The sequence below is a fragment of the Mercenaria mercenaria genome, chromosome 1 (assembly GCF_021730395.1).
Source record: "Mercenaria mercenaria strain notata chromosome 1, MADL_Memer_1, whole genome shotgun sequence".
Classification (NCBI taxonomy): Eukaryota; Metazoa; Mollusca; class Bivalvia; order Venerida; family Veneridae; genus Mercenaria; species Mercenaria mercenaria.
The window spans coordinates 88,209,185-88,227,052 of record NC_069361.1 but is presented as its reverse complement, the minus strand read 5'-3'; the positions used below and the strand labels follow the sequence as shown (position 1 = coordinate 88,227,052).

Genomic DNA, 17,868 nt, shown 5'->3' with positions numbered 1-17,868 from the left:
TAGAAAATTATCTTTCTTCTAATAAAATTAAATGTTCAAAATCCAAATTATTTGGGAATTTTGATTAAGCATTATAGTTCTTTTAAGCTAACTTTTATGAATTTTAAAGTATAATACGTAAATTAATTTGAAATAACAAGTTGTTTAAATGAATAAATAATGCAACTGTAATGAAATGATTGTTTTAATTAAGATTTCATGGTTTTTCATCACTTTAGCTAAATACAGTCTTTCGATTGAGTTTTTAGGTCTAGAGAATGTCTCTCGATCCAGGTGAATACTCCAACCTATTGATAGCTACATTTTGTATATACAATATATTTATTTCACCTGTAGATGCTGTTATTGACAAATATAATGGGGCATAATGCATACAGGGTCATTACTACTGGTGTCATTGTTATGAAAAAAGTACAAAATTTTATTTCCAAGCAATATTAGGATAATTACAGGGCCCTCTCTACATTTTGGGGGATTGGGGCCGGGGCCCTTGGAGGGGGGAATTTCGCGTCCTTTTCAAGGGAGGGGGGAATTCATTCTGGAGATATGACATCTGATCATAACCCCTTAAATTAAGGTCAGTTGAGTATTACAGATATCAAACTAATGTGAATATATAAGAAGTATTGTACAGAACATAATCTATTGAAAACAGGCAACTTTTATTTTCTTTTATTAAATCAGTTAGGTGACATCACAGGAGTCTGAAATTCTATCAATAAGACCATAGAAGTCTATCTTTACAAAAAATACCCCCTATATATATAAAATAAACACCAGGAATGAAACGTCAAAAACCCAGGGTCCCCTGAAAATACGCACGGAACACAGGGTGATCGCAATTTAGCGAGCGTAGTTAAGAAATAACACTAAAATACACCTACCACACTCGACAGCATTCAAATCTGATACACTTTACAAGAGTAATCAGACATTTTCTGAGGTTTTCTGAGATTTTCAGCTGTCGCCGAAAATCTCAGAAAACCTCAGAAAATATCTGATTACTCTTGTGAAGTGAGATTTTCGGCGACAGCTGAAAATCTCAGAAAACCTCAGAAAATGTCTGATTACTCTTGTAAAGTGTATCAGATTTGAATGCTGTCGAGTGTGGTAGGTGTATTTTAGTGTTATTTCTTAACTACGCTCGCTAAATTGCGATCACCCTGTGTTCCGTGCGTTATTTTATGTATATAAGGGGTATTTTTTGTAAAGATAGACTTTTATGGTCTTATTGATAGAATATCAGACTCCTGTGGTGACATCCAATCGAGGTTCACATGTCGTCATTAACGGAAGCACTAGCAGTATCCACGGACATTGTCTCAGCAGCAGCCGGAGCAGGGCTTCCCTTCATCGTATCTACCTGATTGTGTATGTCTGGCCCTGATGAAACAGTGGTGTCCGTGACAGTAGTTTGTTTTTTGAGAGCATGCTGCTTAAAAAGCAAATCTATTTTTGCGCATTTCGCCCCAGTTGCATCCGTGATCTTTTTACTGTATGATCAGGGGTCCTGAAATATTTTCAGAGTCTACTTGTCCACGGACAAGTTGGGCCCACAAATCCACTTGTCCGTACCTAAGAAGAACTTGTCCGTACTTTTTAGTTTAAAAAGGAAAGGATCAGCATTATCATTACTAAATAAACAAATAATACAAACATACACTTCTGTTGACTTCTATTTTAACTTATATAAAGTTTTTATGTTATGACTAGAACCATCCTTTTGGAAATATGTTATAACTAGCAAGCTAAGTGACTAGAACATCCACTTGAAAATATGTTATGACTAGCAAGTTTAGTGAGTAGAGAATAATTAAGAACACTTGAACACATGCCATTGACAAAAATAATCTCAGTACATGTATGTATGCCTAGAATTTCTACCCTGGTCCCATTACATTCAATGAATACTGCACTGGTCTTTCAGGGGTCCTGAAATAAGCTGTCCGAGTTGTTAAATGTCAAAACAATCGACTCGAAAAATTAAGCCACAAATTTTGGCTACTAAACTTTTTTACATAGCGTCAACCTAGCTAACCGTTTTTCTGAAAATCAAAAATGAAAGTAGATAACGGGAATCCCCAGACTGGCACTCATTTTCAACTTCACGGTTTAATTTTCCAGTAATGATCATTAAATGTAGTAAACCAGTCCACGTGTCTATAAATGGCTGCATACATTTTTGTTTTGATAAATTTAAGGGTCATAAATGATCACAAATAGATTAGATATTGCTTTTAGGCATGCGGAAATAACAGATGTCGCCGATTAGTTTCATTTTCATAAAATATTTACCACGGAAATTTTACTTGTCCCCGGACAAGCCAGCTTCTAAAAACTGCTTGTGTGGACCGAGGAATCCACGAATCGGACAACTCGGACAGCTTATTTCAGGACCCCTGGTATGATGTGCATTATGCAACATTTTTTTTCAAAGGGAAGTAACTTTGCATACACGTATCCGGGGAACTGAAAAACGAGCGTATTATACGGATCAGTAAAACCAGGGGTTCCACTAGACCTGAAAACCCAAGAGTCCCGGGACCCTTGGGTCCAAATTTTGAAGGGTCCTTTTTCAAAATACAAGAGTCCTGCCCCAACACATCGATACAATTGACTATATTTTCTTATAAAGTAATACTACGTAATTAATAGCTACTACAACCAAGAACATGTTACAGCATAATAACAATTTCTGTTTCAGGTCATATAATCTCAGATATATAGATCTAGCAGAAAAGTGCTAAAACACTCTGTAAAAATGTATCCAAAAACGTACTATCCGGATACTGGTACACTTTTGGAATGTCGTCTGAAATGTTGTTTTTTGCCAGTTACTTGGTCCACTAAGGTAAACCAGAGATAGTTCCTCAAATAATGATGCTACTTTTCATTAAAAATTGCATTGAAAGTCAAGTTTTTTAGTGAATTTTGGAAAAATTGCATATGTCATCGGGTGTAATTAGAATCGTGAATGGACATTCTAAACTTATTTTTACTTTCCAAATTCATTTAAATTTGTGGATTTTCTCGTTGAATTTAAGGTACAAACATTAAACAATGATCTAATTTAAAGTTTGCATGAAGAAATCTTGCAGGACACTTTTCACGTGCTCGGTATTCAGCTGGTCGCTTAATTACGATAATTTAATAATTGGCGCCTTTTTTGACAGTATGCAGGCTCAATACGGGTAACGCTTTATCAATTAATGTTAACACTTCATTGATTCTTATTACCCATGTGCACTCGCCGTGACGTAACTTGCTGATAAAGAAAAATCAGCGTGGCATGTCCACAGGATAAAGGGCGGGAATTTTGCAGAAGATCAAAGGCAGGAGGGTATGACCGCGAGTGTTTATTTTGAATACACGTGTTTTTGCTATATAGAGGATGTCACAGTATATGGAGGCATCCGTGTCCTAAGGACACAATTTCTAGTTGTCTTTCTACAACAGCTGTGTTGAGAAACATGTATGCAAATTACTGTTTTTATGTATACACTTTAAATTTAAATCTTGAAAAAAATTATTGGAATTACAATCATGTTCGACAGTGCCCATTCCTGCTCTAATTTAGTTTATTTGTGATTGCCACATTTTTTTACTATAAACATAAGATTTCTTGTTAAATCTTATTTTTGACAGCAGTTTCCTCTATGTGCTTTAAAAGATCCAGTAATAAATCTAATTTTGAGTTATGTACTTAGATTTATACCAGAAGCTAATTTATGAATTGTGCTTTTAAATTAGATAATAAGTTGCTTACCAGCTACAGCCGATCAATATTTATATTAAAAAGGCTTGTGAGCTTCAGCAAAATGTGTGATTTTCGAGTCAGTTTTTCATGATGGTTGTCCTAACAAGGAAAGAAAAAGAATAAGTCAGCTTAAAATTTGCAGAGCCGTTTTACCTTGCCAAAACTATACCTTTAATAGAAACCAAATCAAAAACAACACTTTTGGCCATCATTGAAATTAATTTGTAGTAAATGCTTGAAAACTGAGTTATGGAAGTCAGTTGGGGATATATTATAATAATTGTTATTACTCTTTTAAGTAATCCCTTTAATTTGTTGGTTTTCAGACCCAAGACCCTTAAGATTTTAAATATGTAAAATACTGTATGTTTTCAAGTGAAAATAATGTTTAGAATTTTTATCCCCCACCCACCCAGATGTTGAAGACCCAGGCTGTATATAGTTTTTGAACTGTCTGTCATTCCACCAATGCACCTGTCTGTCCCTCATCAGTGCACCTGTCTGTCATTCCATCAGTGCACCTGTCTGTCATTCCATGAGTCCACCTGTCCATCAGTGCACCTGTCTGTCATTCCATGAGTCCACCTGTCTGACATTCCATCAGGGCACCTGTCTGTCCCTCATCAGTGCACTTGTCTGTCATTCCATCAGTGCACCCGTCTGTCATTCCATCAGTGCACCTGTCTGTCATTCCATGAGTCCACCTGTCGATCAGTGCATCTGTGTCATTCCATGACTCCACCTGTCTGTCATTCTATGAGTCTACCTGTCTGTTATTCCATCAGTGCACCTGTCTGTCCCTCATCAGTCCACCTGTCTGTCATTCTATTAGTCCATCTGTCTGTCCCTCATCAGTCCACCTGTCTGTCATTCCACGAGTCTACATGTCTGTCATTCCATCAGTGCACCTGTCTGTCCCTCATCTGTCCACCTGTCTGTCATTCTATCAGTTCACCCGTATGCCACTCATACTTTCTTGTGTACTCAGCTCCTTCTACAGCTTCAGCCAGATTCAAAGAAAATAAGGTGTACACCATTGCGGTGAAATGGATATATTGTCAGGTTTCTTTTAATGAAATTATTCATGTTCTGTTGGAGCATGTGGCATGCAATGTTGACATCACTCTTGTTAAAAGTGTACTTTATATTTCTAAGTGGCTTGACACTACTTGTTGCGGGTGTGACATACTTCAGTACAGTAACCACATGTAGGTGTACTGATGTCATTTCTTATTCGCAACAGGTCTTAAGTGAGAATTGTTGCCTCTTTAAACACTTAGACAATCATAGTTTTTTTAGGAGGCTTGCCATTCATTTACACTTACTTTGGTTAAAATAAATGCTCAAAATGTACAGATTTTGTATACAATACAATCAATACAGTACACTATACAATACAATGCAATACAATACAATATTTTGTTTTATTTAAGTCTCACTTTTTTTTTCATAACATTACATAATTACATATACATCCATATTCATAGAATATTTTTGTATTGTTAAAGTATTGGTGCATGAAAACATATATTTTCTAAGTATCACTGTTAAATGCAAAAACGTGTTTCAAAGACATCAGGTTTATTTTCTCAATATTCTTATAATGTGAGACACTATGTGGAGTTGAAGATTTTTTTACTCGAGCTCTGAATGAGTTGATTTAAACTGAAGATGTATGTCGGTTGGATATTTGGAATTTATATGAAAAATTATTTACTGAAACTTTACTGGCATCTGCCAGACTGCTAGATAACATGTTACAGCCAAATATTTAGGTGCAAATGAAGAAAGACTGGTGCACATTTTACTATGGAAAGCTCTACAGGAGACCCAGTTTCTGATAAAATATACTAAAATATGCTGAAGAAATGTCTTACATGTATGTAAGCTGTTCCAGAAGATCAATGTTCTATTAAAAATTCATGCCTGGTGATAACTGTTCATTACAGTCTTATAAGATTACATCTTCTTCAAGGTGTTTTAAAAGTTATTTAAATTTTTCTTTCAAAATGCCTGAAAAAAGGCTCTATGTCTGAGCAGAATGAATGACAAAAATATTTCATAAAGGAAGATATTGTGTTATTATAATTATACCTTACTGTAAATAGTAACAAAACTGTTTAAGACAATAATATTACCTTGCATGTTGTATCCCAGGCTAAATTACCCGAAGCTGGCATTATATTGGCCCACCATGAATGAGGGAAATTATTTTTGACGTCATTTTACCTCCTGTTGTCCTGGTATGAAAGTTGATTTTTAAATGTCTATATTTTATGTGATTAATTGTTTCAAGCAATCAAGTAATAATTATTGTGTTTGAGTATATAATAAGCAGCCCATTAAATGAAGTGACATTCCATATGGGTCATTAGCGCTCCTAAACCTGTATTGGCATTCGGGCTACGACCTCATGCAATATACGTGCTAATAAGGCTTTGTATGAGGGGGTTTTGGATGCTGATGTTCAAATTATCTGTTGAGTGAGGAGTGACGTTTAGAATACACATTTGATATTAAAATTCATTTATGAATTGCTCCCATTTGCAGTTAGGAAACAGTTGTACAACACTAAGTTTAAAGCAGACCTGGTATTAATTTACCATCTTGGAACATGTTTTTTGGCTTGTAAACCATTGTATCAATATTGGCTGGAGGATTTTTCTCCATGTTTACATTGTCAAGTTCACTCTGTTCCAATAAACTATACCTAATCAATGCTCCTGATTTCAGACGGGAGGAACTGTGATGAATCTCATGTCTTGTTAGGCAGAACAGATTTTTTTCAGGGGAATGCATAACTAATTCACACATACTGGTGTGACGGTATTGGTCACCAACAGCATTCTACAGCACTGAAAAATGTTTTAGAAATGACCTACTTTATTTTCTTAGTTTGTATTTGTGATGATACAATATTTAAATGTATGTTTGACATAATAATACTATATACAGTATATATTTAAAGTATTTGGAATTGTAGTCAAATATTCGCAATATTGGTGATTTATAATAATTATATTCAGCTACAAAGAAATGACCAAAAATGGTCCTATTAAATGGTTAGGCTGGTTTTTTTTAGTTTAACTGGTAGACTAACAGTTATCTGGCTTGTTTAGATCGGTCCACTTTTCACAATTAGGTCAAATTAAAAATATGCTTGTTTGGTTAATGTCAATAGGGCAGAATGGCAAGTTTGCCAATGAAAGGGTTGTTAAACATGGATTTACTTAATTTGGAAGCATTGTCAGAACATCAGACTTTGTTGACAATGAAAACTTTCAAACTTTTGTCAGTGATAGTTCTCCATGATTCTATGATGTTTTAATTAATTCTACCATCAGAATATTGATATTCTGTCACCCTGAGCAAATTATTGTGATTTCTCTTTTAAAGATTTTCTTAATATCACATTTCTTAAAGTTAATCATTAAAATCTTGTGGATTTGAGTAGATATTTTATTGATTTCTAAATATTGCACTGTTTTGCTTCCTTTAAGTATAACACTGTCAGATCTTTAAGACCGTCTGCTATACTTTTCTGTTACAGTTTCTTTTTGTTGCAGGCCTTCTTTGTGATGCATGGCTCTATGGTTGTTTTTCGGGTGCTCATTGCGTCTGGGAAATCTACCCTTACCTTTTTTTAGCTCGACTATTCAAAGAATAGTGAGCTATTGGACTCGCCCATGCATTGGCGTTGCGTCCGCATCCCGATTTGGTTAAGTTTTTGTATGTAAGCTGGTATCACAGCAACCACTTGTGGGAATGGATTGAAACTTCACACACTTATTCACTGTGATAAACTGACTTACATTGCACAGGTTCCATAACTCTATTTTGCTTTTTTACAAAATTATGCCCCTTTTGCAACATAGAAATTTTTGGTTAAGTTTTTGTATGTAAGCTGGTATCTCAGTATCCACTAATGGGAAAGGATTGAAACTTCACAGACTTGTTCACTGTCATATGACATGCAGTGCAAAGGGTCAATAACTCAACTTCGCACTTTACAAAATTATGTCCCTTTTTCAACTTAGGAGTTTTTGGTTAAATTCTTATATGTAAGCTGGTATCTCAGTACCCACTTATGGGAATGGATTGAAACTTCACACACTTGTCCACTGTCATGAGCTGATAAGCACTATGCAGGTTCCATAACCCTATTTTGCTTTTTTTTTACTAAATTATGCCCCTTTTTCGACTTCCTTATTCATTCATTCGACAAGGCTGTTGAATAGTCGAGCGCTGCTGTCCTCCGACAGCTCTTGTTTTAAGTATTCTCACTGACAAAGTCTTGTAAAAGCTTTGGCATACATATTTTGACTGTTTCCCCCATACTATCAAACTTCATAATAAAACCTTGGAAAAAGTTTGATTGCCTAAGTTCACTTTGCCTGTATAACCATTTTTATCAAGCAATATCTCATTTTCTCATAAAGATTTACTCACCTATGTACATGTACATTGAAAAAAAAAGATCTTATTGACTAATCGGCCATAGAATATGACCTGATATTCACAGGCAGAAAGTACTGCAGAGCATTAGTGCAAGATGCATGGTTTTTATTATGCCCCCGGCATCTACTGATGCGGGAGGCATATAGTGATTGTCCTGTCCGTCTGTCCGTACAAGGTTAACCAAATGGGACGGTTTCGTCTAGCATCAATACCCCTAACTAGTATGACTTGATACTAATGCAGATGTAACCTGTGACCTAGTGTTATTTCTAGAGTTCAAAAAGGGCAGGGTGCTGCCTAAAAGGGGCAGGGTGCTGTCCGAAAGGGGCAGGGTGCTCTTTTAGACATGAAAGTTACCATAGCAGTAGTTGCATTTCTAGATGTCTATAGTTGATATGTATTCCATTTATCTTTATTGCACACTTAAAAGAAATGTCACAGAATAAAGTGGTAAATCTTCCCAAAACCAGTAACATAGTTTACAAAGGCTTTTTACTTACTTTATAGTTTAGGTTAATAAACCATTCAAGCCTGTCTCTTAAAAAATGTCACCAAGAATGTCAACTTATTCATGTGAAATAGTGGAGGGCCTTAATATAAGCTAATATATAATCTTAAAACCAAAATCATGTTGTAAACAACGTAGTAAAAGGCCTGTTTCAGGTCACATTGTAAACTAATAATTATCAAAAGTCATGTTGTATTGATCAGGTCTTTCATCAATATTTCATTAACAGAAAAGTGTTATTACAGTCAGGTTAAAGTTTACTAAAATGCATATCCAAAAGGTACTATCCTGATACTCAGGTACACTTTCGGAATGTTGTCTGAAAGTAGCTTTTACTCAGTTTACATGACCCACTAGGGTAAACCAAAGATAGTTCCTCAAATTTTGATGTTTCTCATCATAAAAAATACACCGACAGTCAGCTTTTTTGAAGGAAATATGGAAAAATTGCATACGACATCGGGAGTAATAAGACTCGTGAACAGACATTTTAAACTTACTTTTACCTTCGATATTCATTAAAATTTGTGCATTTTCTAGTTGAAATTACAGTAGAATCAAATTGAATTGATATATACTTGTTATTATACTAAACAACGGTCTAATTTAAATTTTGCACAAAAAAATCTAGGGCACTTTTCACGTGCTCGGTGATCAGCTGGCTGCTTACGAATGCCTTTTTGACATTACACAGGATCCATACTCTTTATCAATTAGTTTTAACACCATTGATTCTCATTACCTGTGTGCACTCGCCGTGACGTAATTTGCTGATCAAAAATCTTCGAGGCATGTCAACAGGGAAATTGGCGGGATTTAGCAGAAGATCAAAGGCAAGAGGGCACATTTTAAGGGCAGCATGGCAGCAGTAAAAAGGGGCAGGGCAGGGCGCCCCGCTGCGTCGCTCTAGAAATAACACTACTGTAACCATTTATTACGAATACATAACTGGAAAATTTGACATTTCTAGTTGATAAATGCTGTAAAAGCAGAAATTTCCTTGCGAACATTAATCCTGATGTAAATATTAACCATTAGTATAATACAAATCAAGTAAATCTCTTTATTACACAAACCTTCCTCAACATACCAAATGGAAACTTGGCTATGTTTAGTGCTTCTTTGATAACTATAGGACAGTATGATTTTAAGACAAACAGAACAAACCACATAGTTTTCGAAGATAAAAATGCCATGGATGATTGAAGAATGCCATTGACAAAGAATGTTAACCCTTATCATGCTGGACACGATTGATTCTGCCTTTGCGACTAGTGTATATCATGATCAGCCTGCACATCCGTGCAGTCTGATCATGACCTGCATTGTTCGCTATTCAGCAAGTATCTTTTTGATAAGCACCCCTTTTAACAGTTAATGGTACTGTCCAAACTGGAAGATGGACAAGTTCATTATAGAAATTTAGCAGGGAAAGGGTTAAGAACGAAAAATAATTCCAGTTATCCACTTACAAGTAGTGTTATGTTGGCAAAACAAGGTACCCATACAGTTAGAATCTATATTTTTACCATGAAGTAGGATGTAGGTTACTGTAAAAACCGAAATCCCATGAAATATAAAAATTATTTTGGTTCCCAGATCCTGCTCTGGAATGTTCAGATTCTGTTCATGTATAGTTCATAAATTTGTAATGAATAACTGATTTACTATTAACAATGATTTTATAATTCAAAAATGCTTACCAGGGCCTCCGTAGCCGAGTGGTTATGGTTGCTGACTGATATGAGATGAAGCCTCACTTGGGGCATTGAATTCTTCGTGTGAGGAAGGCATCCAGGCTCCAGCTGCCTTTCAGAAGTTCGGTGGTTCCATGCAGGTGCCCATAATGAAATAATGCACGGAGGGGAACCTGTGGTCTTCATCCACCATAAAATTGGAAAGTCGCCATATGACCTATAATTGTGTCTGTGCAACGTTAAACTCAACAAAACAAACAAACAAATAAAAAATGGTCACCAGTTGTCAACTTACAGTTGCTCCACTGACTACTTTCTGAACTTCCAACTGAGCCTTAGAAGTTAGGGATTTTGGGTTGGAAGCTGTATCTTTAATATACCCCCATGTATGAATTGCATGATTACGTTTTGTTGAAAAGATTTGTAAGCTACATGTACAAGCTATTATTTGGTCTTTTTTCAAGTTTAGGCAAATCATAATTAATGGTAATCATGGATTTTAGAAGTTAATCAAAGAAGGTTTTCTAAGTTATTCATTTATAATGATTAACTGTTATTCTACAAGGCAGGTATAACAGGATTGGGTCATTGAAAAGCAATACATTGTCCAACTATTATATTGATAAATTACAAGGCCACGTAAAGGTTTTTATGCTTAATATTATCTTTCTGTTTGAAGTACGTCATATGCGAACATTTTCAGTGTAAATAAAGACAGTTGGAGATGGGCCAGATTGTATTATAATATATTTGCTCTTGCCTAATTGTACTGTGCTGACTGTGTTCCACACGCTGAACCATTTTTAGTCTGTTGTTATTGGAGGTTTTCGTAAACAGTTCAAAATATAATTATATTATTATACTTTTTATACATTGACTGATTTCATTCTGCCCTAGTTTTTTTCACCTGCATATATTATGTACTTTAATGCAGAAATATCATAACTATTCATAACATTCAAGAATATACCATATTTGGGGTGAAATATTGATTTTATCCTGTCTGTCTGCCTGTCACAAAAGTTTGTCTGGACTACACAGTTTACACCTTGATATTACAGGTTGATTGGATTTCAACAAAACTGGCCCTTTGTAGGGATGTTCAATACCATGGTTAGTTTTGCATGTAATTTGCATTTTCAGGCTCAATGCCTTTTGATGAAGTTAATGCTACTTTAAGGTCGATTCATGCCATTTTTTATGATACATTTATTTGTATACTCCCGTCTCTGAAAAAGCGGGGTGTATTATGTGAACACCCTTGGCTCTAAGTCAAATAGTTTTCATTGGATCTTTACCAAACTTGCTAACAATGTTTGTGGGCATAATATCTCGTCCAAGTAAGATAATCAGCCAAATTGCCCAAGGTACTCCTGGATTATGGCCCTTGAATTACTCGAAAAACTGCGAATTTATCCTTGTCTGCTCTCTAAGTCCGACAGTTTTCATTCGATTTTCACCAAACTTGCTGACAATGTTTGTGGGCATAATATCTTAAACATGTTCCATAGCCAGCCAAATCGCCCAAGGCACTCTTGGATTATGGCCCTTGAATTACTCGAAAAACTGCGAATTTAGCCTTGTCCGCACTTCAAGTCGAACAGTTTTCACCCGTTCTTCATCAATCTTGCTGACAATGTTTGTGGGCATAATATCTCGGCCAAGTACGATAACCACCTAAATCGTCTCAGGCACTCTTGGATTATGCCCCTTGAATTAGGCCAAGTTCGATGACGGGCGTATTTTGTGACAGTCTGGCACTCTTGTTTGCAAACATAATTATATATTTCTGAATGCATTGAATATTTTGATAAAGAAAAAAATATTTTAATACTGCTTTAAAGTATACAGATTCATAAAAATTGTAATAAATGAATGCAGAAATGATGAATTATGTCCTTGATGTTATTTCCAGTTTCATCAGTGATTGCTTTAAGTCAAACTAAGAGTGTCAAACTTTCTTTTTCATAATTTATAAACTATAAGTACACATGGTATTCTGTAGGCGTTAAATACTAGCAACATATTTCAGTAACCATATGTACATTTTTCTTTTGTCATTTCAAGATATTTCATTTATATAAAGACACTTTTGACTATTTTTCATAACCGCAAGTTCATTGATTCAGAAATTCAAGTGCAAATACTAATAATTTAGGACAATGTAGCAGTTGAGCAGATAGAAATTAGCACATTTATCTATTACAATTGATATGAATGAAATCATCTATCATTCTAAAAATGATTATGAAAATATTTTCTTAGCAAGCTATTGGTTCATTCTGCTGGCGGCAAGTGGTTTTGCCTTCATGACCAGCGCAGACCAAGATAATCCCGCACATGGTGCAGGCTGATCACGGTCTGCACTGTTCTAATATTCATTGAACATCCCTTTGAATAATAAGTGGAAGTGCCCAAATTGAATGATGGACCAGTCCATTTTAGAAATTTAGGAGGGTAAAGGCTAATAAGTAATAAATGTGTTTATATCGAACTGCTCAGCTGACACATTGCAGGGATTTTTATGCCCCCAGCATCTAATGATGCGGGAGGCATATAGTGATTGTCCTGTCCGTCCATCCGTACGAGGTTAACCAAATGGGACCATTTCGTCTAGCATCAATACCCCTTACAAGAATGACTTGATACTAATGCAGATGTAACCTGTGACCATTCCTCATCTTCAGACATCACCTGACCTCAGTTTGACCTTGACCTCATTTTGGACTTAGGTTGCTTTATATGGGCCATCTTTTGGTTAACCAAATGGGACCGTTTAGTCTAGCATCAATACCCCTAACTAGAATGACTTGATGCTAATGCAGATGTAACCTGTGACCATTCTTCATCTTCAGACATCACCTGACCTCAGTTTGACCTTGACCTCATTTTGTACTTAGGTTGCTTTATATGGGCCATCTCTTGGTTAACCAAATAGGACCGTTTCGTCTAGCATCAATACCCCTTACAAAAATGAATTGATACTAATACAGATGTAACCTGTGACCATTCCTCATCTTCAAACATCACCTGACCTCAGTTTGACCTTGACCTCGTTTTGGACTTGGGTGCAAAATCTATCAACAAGGATGCCACTGGTGTGGACTTGTAATGTGACATACAACAATAACAATGCTGAAATAAAGGTTGTATGATGGTAAAACTTATTTTTTGAATTTCCCAATTTTCAGGTTTTAAGAGCCATTTTTCCCAGCTTATGTAAGTCAGGCATGTACATCAAATTTTTAAAAGTCTTCTTTTACAACTTGTTTACCTGGGCAGAAATATCATTGATTTTTTTAATGCCACTCTTATACCGTGTTCACACTAGCAGACCGGTTTTATTTTTATCAGACACTAATTGGCTATAATTGGTATTTCGAGGGTTCAATGCAATAAGGGCATATCTACATATGATTATTATATATAGATACGCCCTTATTGCGTTGAACCCTCGATTTGACATTTAAAACCCATCAAAATATAATCTTGTTTGCGTCCACACTAGGCAAAGAAATGTGGTTTAAATATATACATGCAATGTTGAAAGTTAACAAATATTTTGCAATAAGCAAAAAAGGTTACAAAGAAGGAGGCTAACAGATACAAGAAGGAGTCATCAATGTTTAAACTTCTGTGTCCATCTAAGAATTTCTGTTCATTCCATCTATAGTCCATTTTGAGCATCAGCATGACTCCATAATTATCGCAATTTAATGTTTTTGTTTCATCAACACTCCAATTACTTTTGCCAGCCATAGCATCAATTGTTTGATACAAAAGAGAAACAAATGGTATTCTTCCGCCAAAAGGTAATATCTGTGGATTTGGGATTGTAAAAACCAGTTATAACTCACATTTGCATTCACACTTGTAAAAGAATGTAGTATTACTTTTTAATATAGTATTAAAACCACCTCCCAAGGTAGTTTTAATGCTGCATTACAGAAACCACTTGACCTTTACAAAATTCATGTTTTACACCACATATAGTGTGGACAATTCATGTTTTACACCACATATAGTGTGGACGCAAACTAGTTTAAAAAATAAACCCAAGTTAATATAGGATTAAAAATGTAGTATGAACACGGTATTAGGTTAATTTATGTGACTGGTATTGAGGCCAAGTGGATTTGTTTACATGATTTAAGTATGTTGTTTACATGTTTGCATAATACAATAATATATCCTTTTTAAACTTTATGATAAAGTAAATTTTACTACTGGATGAGTCAGATATTAAATTTTTCTTGGAAGAAAATCCTTGTATTTGTATGACTGACACTTGTTTGACTGACACTTGTTCACTTTAATCACAAAAGTATCAATCAGCTGGTAGGTGTGTTACTAATCAAGCACATGAAAGGGCCATGGTACAATTTATTGTTCTTTTTTTTCTCAGTAATATTTTATTTCATGTAATACATACAATGTTATTCAGGACTCATACTAATTTAAACTTTATCAAAGTATTTGTTGGAGGCATTTTATGAATACCTTGGATGTATGTAATGTAAAAAAAGAAATTTTAGCGAGAGTTTAATTTTCGCGAAATGCGCGAGATTCCTTTCCTCGCGAACATTGATCCTCCTCTTGTAACTATTAACCAAAAGTATTATACAAATCAAGCACATCTCATTACACAAACATTCCCCAATATATCAAATGAAAACAGGCCATATTTATAAAGATTGGCTATGTTTAGCGTTAACTATAGGATTAGTATAATTTTAAAGACACTTGCTGCAGTTTCTTGTATGCAAAAATTTCCCAATAATAGAATTTGTTCAAACTTTGTATAATTATGAACACAGTTTCATGTTAGAAACAGAAAAATGCAAAAAAATCATAGGCCACTGTGCTTATTCAGGAGTTATCTACCCATATAACTGGATTTTTCTTCAGACTTGCATATTCAAGGGCAGGTACATGTAACTCCTGAACACGCATGGTGACCTCAGTTTTTTTTTCATAATTCTGTTTCTAACAGATCGCTCTGTGTCAGTACTAGTAGAGGATGAATTTCGCGCCCTGTGTGGCTGCATTTGTGCTATGTAAAGCGCCTTTGATAGTGTTTATCATGAAAAAGGCGCTATATATATCTGGTATAATAATAATAATACATGTAATAATAGCTCTGACATGTATTTTGCAAAATTATGTCCCCTTTTGAACTTAAAACTTCTGGTTAAAGTTTTGCATGTAAGTTACTACACTGGGACCCCGTTATAACGCTGTCGTCGGGGTCCAAGGTTCGAGACCAACGGATCTAGTGGGGTTAAATTTATAACGCGGGTTGATCGTATCAGCGGTATACGCAATACCCCACCCACCGGTAACGTATTTTGGACGCTGTTTTATGTTAATAAGAAATAAGAATCGTATAAACGGGACATTTATTTACCTTAAATGCTACTGAAAAATACATTAAAAGAATTATAACGCTATGTCATCTTCTCATTTTGTCGTGATTATAAAAGAAAATTGGATTTGTGTATCCCGGAAGTAAACATATATAACGCTGTGTGAGGAGTGCGCAGTCGTGAGAATTACATATGCACTACTATTGCACTGGGGGTTTATGTAACTAAAAGAGAAAAAACGCGGACAGTCTTAAAAAAATTAATTTTGAATAGATCTACATGAAGGTAATCGATAAATAAGATAGAAATTTTTTAAATCACCGTCGTTGATATACGACATTAAAAAGGAAGCACATTCTCAGTAAGGCTTTCAGTGCGTAGAATCTTCGTTATTTCCGATGAATTGAGTGTGATGATTACGAAAAACGGCTGCAGTTTATTACAAAATTCAATTTTTTATTCACTCAAGTGATCATGTCATCTGCTTAATTGGTGCAAACTTAAACGGTTTGATAGTTGACTGACCAATGTTACACGCTTGTTATGCAAACAATCTAATTTTGACACGGTACTGATTGCCTAATTGTCACATGTCTACATGTATTGAAACTTTAACAAAGGCATACCCAAACAAGTAAGCTAGCAGACGATTATTGATTTTTGTGACAGTTGTCATGGAAAGGTGTTAAAGTACACAGGTACTTGTAGTTTTAACGCTGGTTATGATCAAATTAAGTAACATCCGCGGATTTTTTTTTTTTTTTTTTTTTTTTTTTTAACCCTCTAAAATTTGGGCGCTAAGGCCATACAGCGTTATACCGAGGACCGCGGTATACCAGGTAGCGTTATAACGGGTTTCGAGTGTATCTCCAAAACAAATGTAGGTACTGTATTGAATGAAATTTTAATATTTAGGGTAGTATTATATTATTATTATTATTATACCAGATTTATATAGCGCCCTTTTCATGATCATTTTCACGTTCAAAGGTGCTTTACATAGTTCAAATGCAGCAACACAGGGCGCATAATTCATCCTCTACTAGTGCAGACACAGAGCCATCTGACCAGAGGGACAGAGTGAGACAAAGCCCCCACGACAGAGAGATCAGAAATTAGATACAGGCTTGTCCGGCTAACTTAGCCTAGCTCGTTGCGAATAGACAGCCTGGTTCTTTAACGTGCCCAGTGTATAGCACTGATACACGCAAGGATTGCCTGGGTTCCTGACCAGTACACCTCTAGTTGGGTGGGAAACACTGAAAAGCGTTTCTGAAAATTCCCGAGTAGCTGCCGGGGATCAAACCCCAGGATTGGAAGGCCAGTGTGCAAAAGGCGCTTTACATATAGCAAACGCAGCCACACAGGGCGCGAAATACATCCTCTACTAGTACAGACACAGAGCAATCTGACCAGAGGGACAGAGGGAGATAAAGCTTAGCCCCCAGAACATATAGAGAGAATGTTTTAGATACAGATTTGTCCGGCTAACTTAGCCTAGCTCTTTGCGAATAGACAGTCTGGTTCTTTAACGTGCCTGGTGTAAAGCACCTATACACGCAAAGCTGTCTTTCCAGGGAAGGACAATACAGGCCTCTAAGTTAGGTGGGAGACACTCAAGAGCATCTCAGAAATTTCCAGTGCCTGGACTGGGATTCGAACCCTGGACCTCAGGATTGACAGTCAAGCATGTTACCACTAGACCACCGGCCCACCTATATTGTGAAGTTCATGAAATCATACTTTACAATTTTGCTTGAAAAATGTTTTATCCAATCAATTATGCAAGAAAAAAATCATTTACCCATTTTTAGCTCATCTGATTTTTTGAAAAAAAAATGATGAGTTATTGTCATCACTTGAGCGGTTGTCGGCGTCGGCGTCTGCGTCGGCGTTGCCTGGTTAAGTTTTATGTTTAGGTCAGCTTTTCTCCTAAACTATCAAAGCTATTGCTTTGAAACTTGGAATACTTGTTCACCATCATAAGCAGACCCTGTACATTAAGAAACGTAACTCCATCTTGCTTTTTGCTAAGTCCTTGTTTAAAAGACCAAGTCTTAATTTCATAAGCATCATCATAAA

At 35.7% G+C, this 17,868-nt stretch overlaps 1 protein-coding gene across 1 annotated transcript in view; it reads left to right on the top strand.

Moving 5' to 3' along the window:
- Positions 1-17,868, top strand: part of LOC123531371 (inositol-tetrakisphosphate 1-kinase-like) — an 84,633-nt gene that overhangs the window by 430 nt on the left and 66,335 nt on the right. The gene's annotated exons all lie outside the window — the stretch shown is intronic.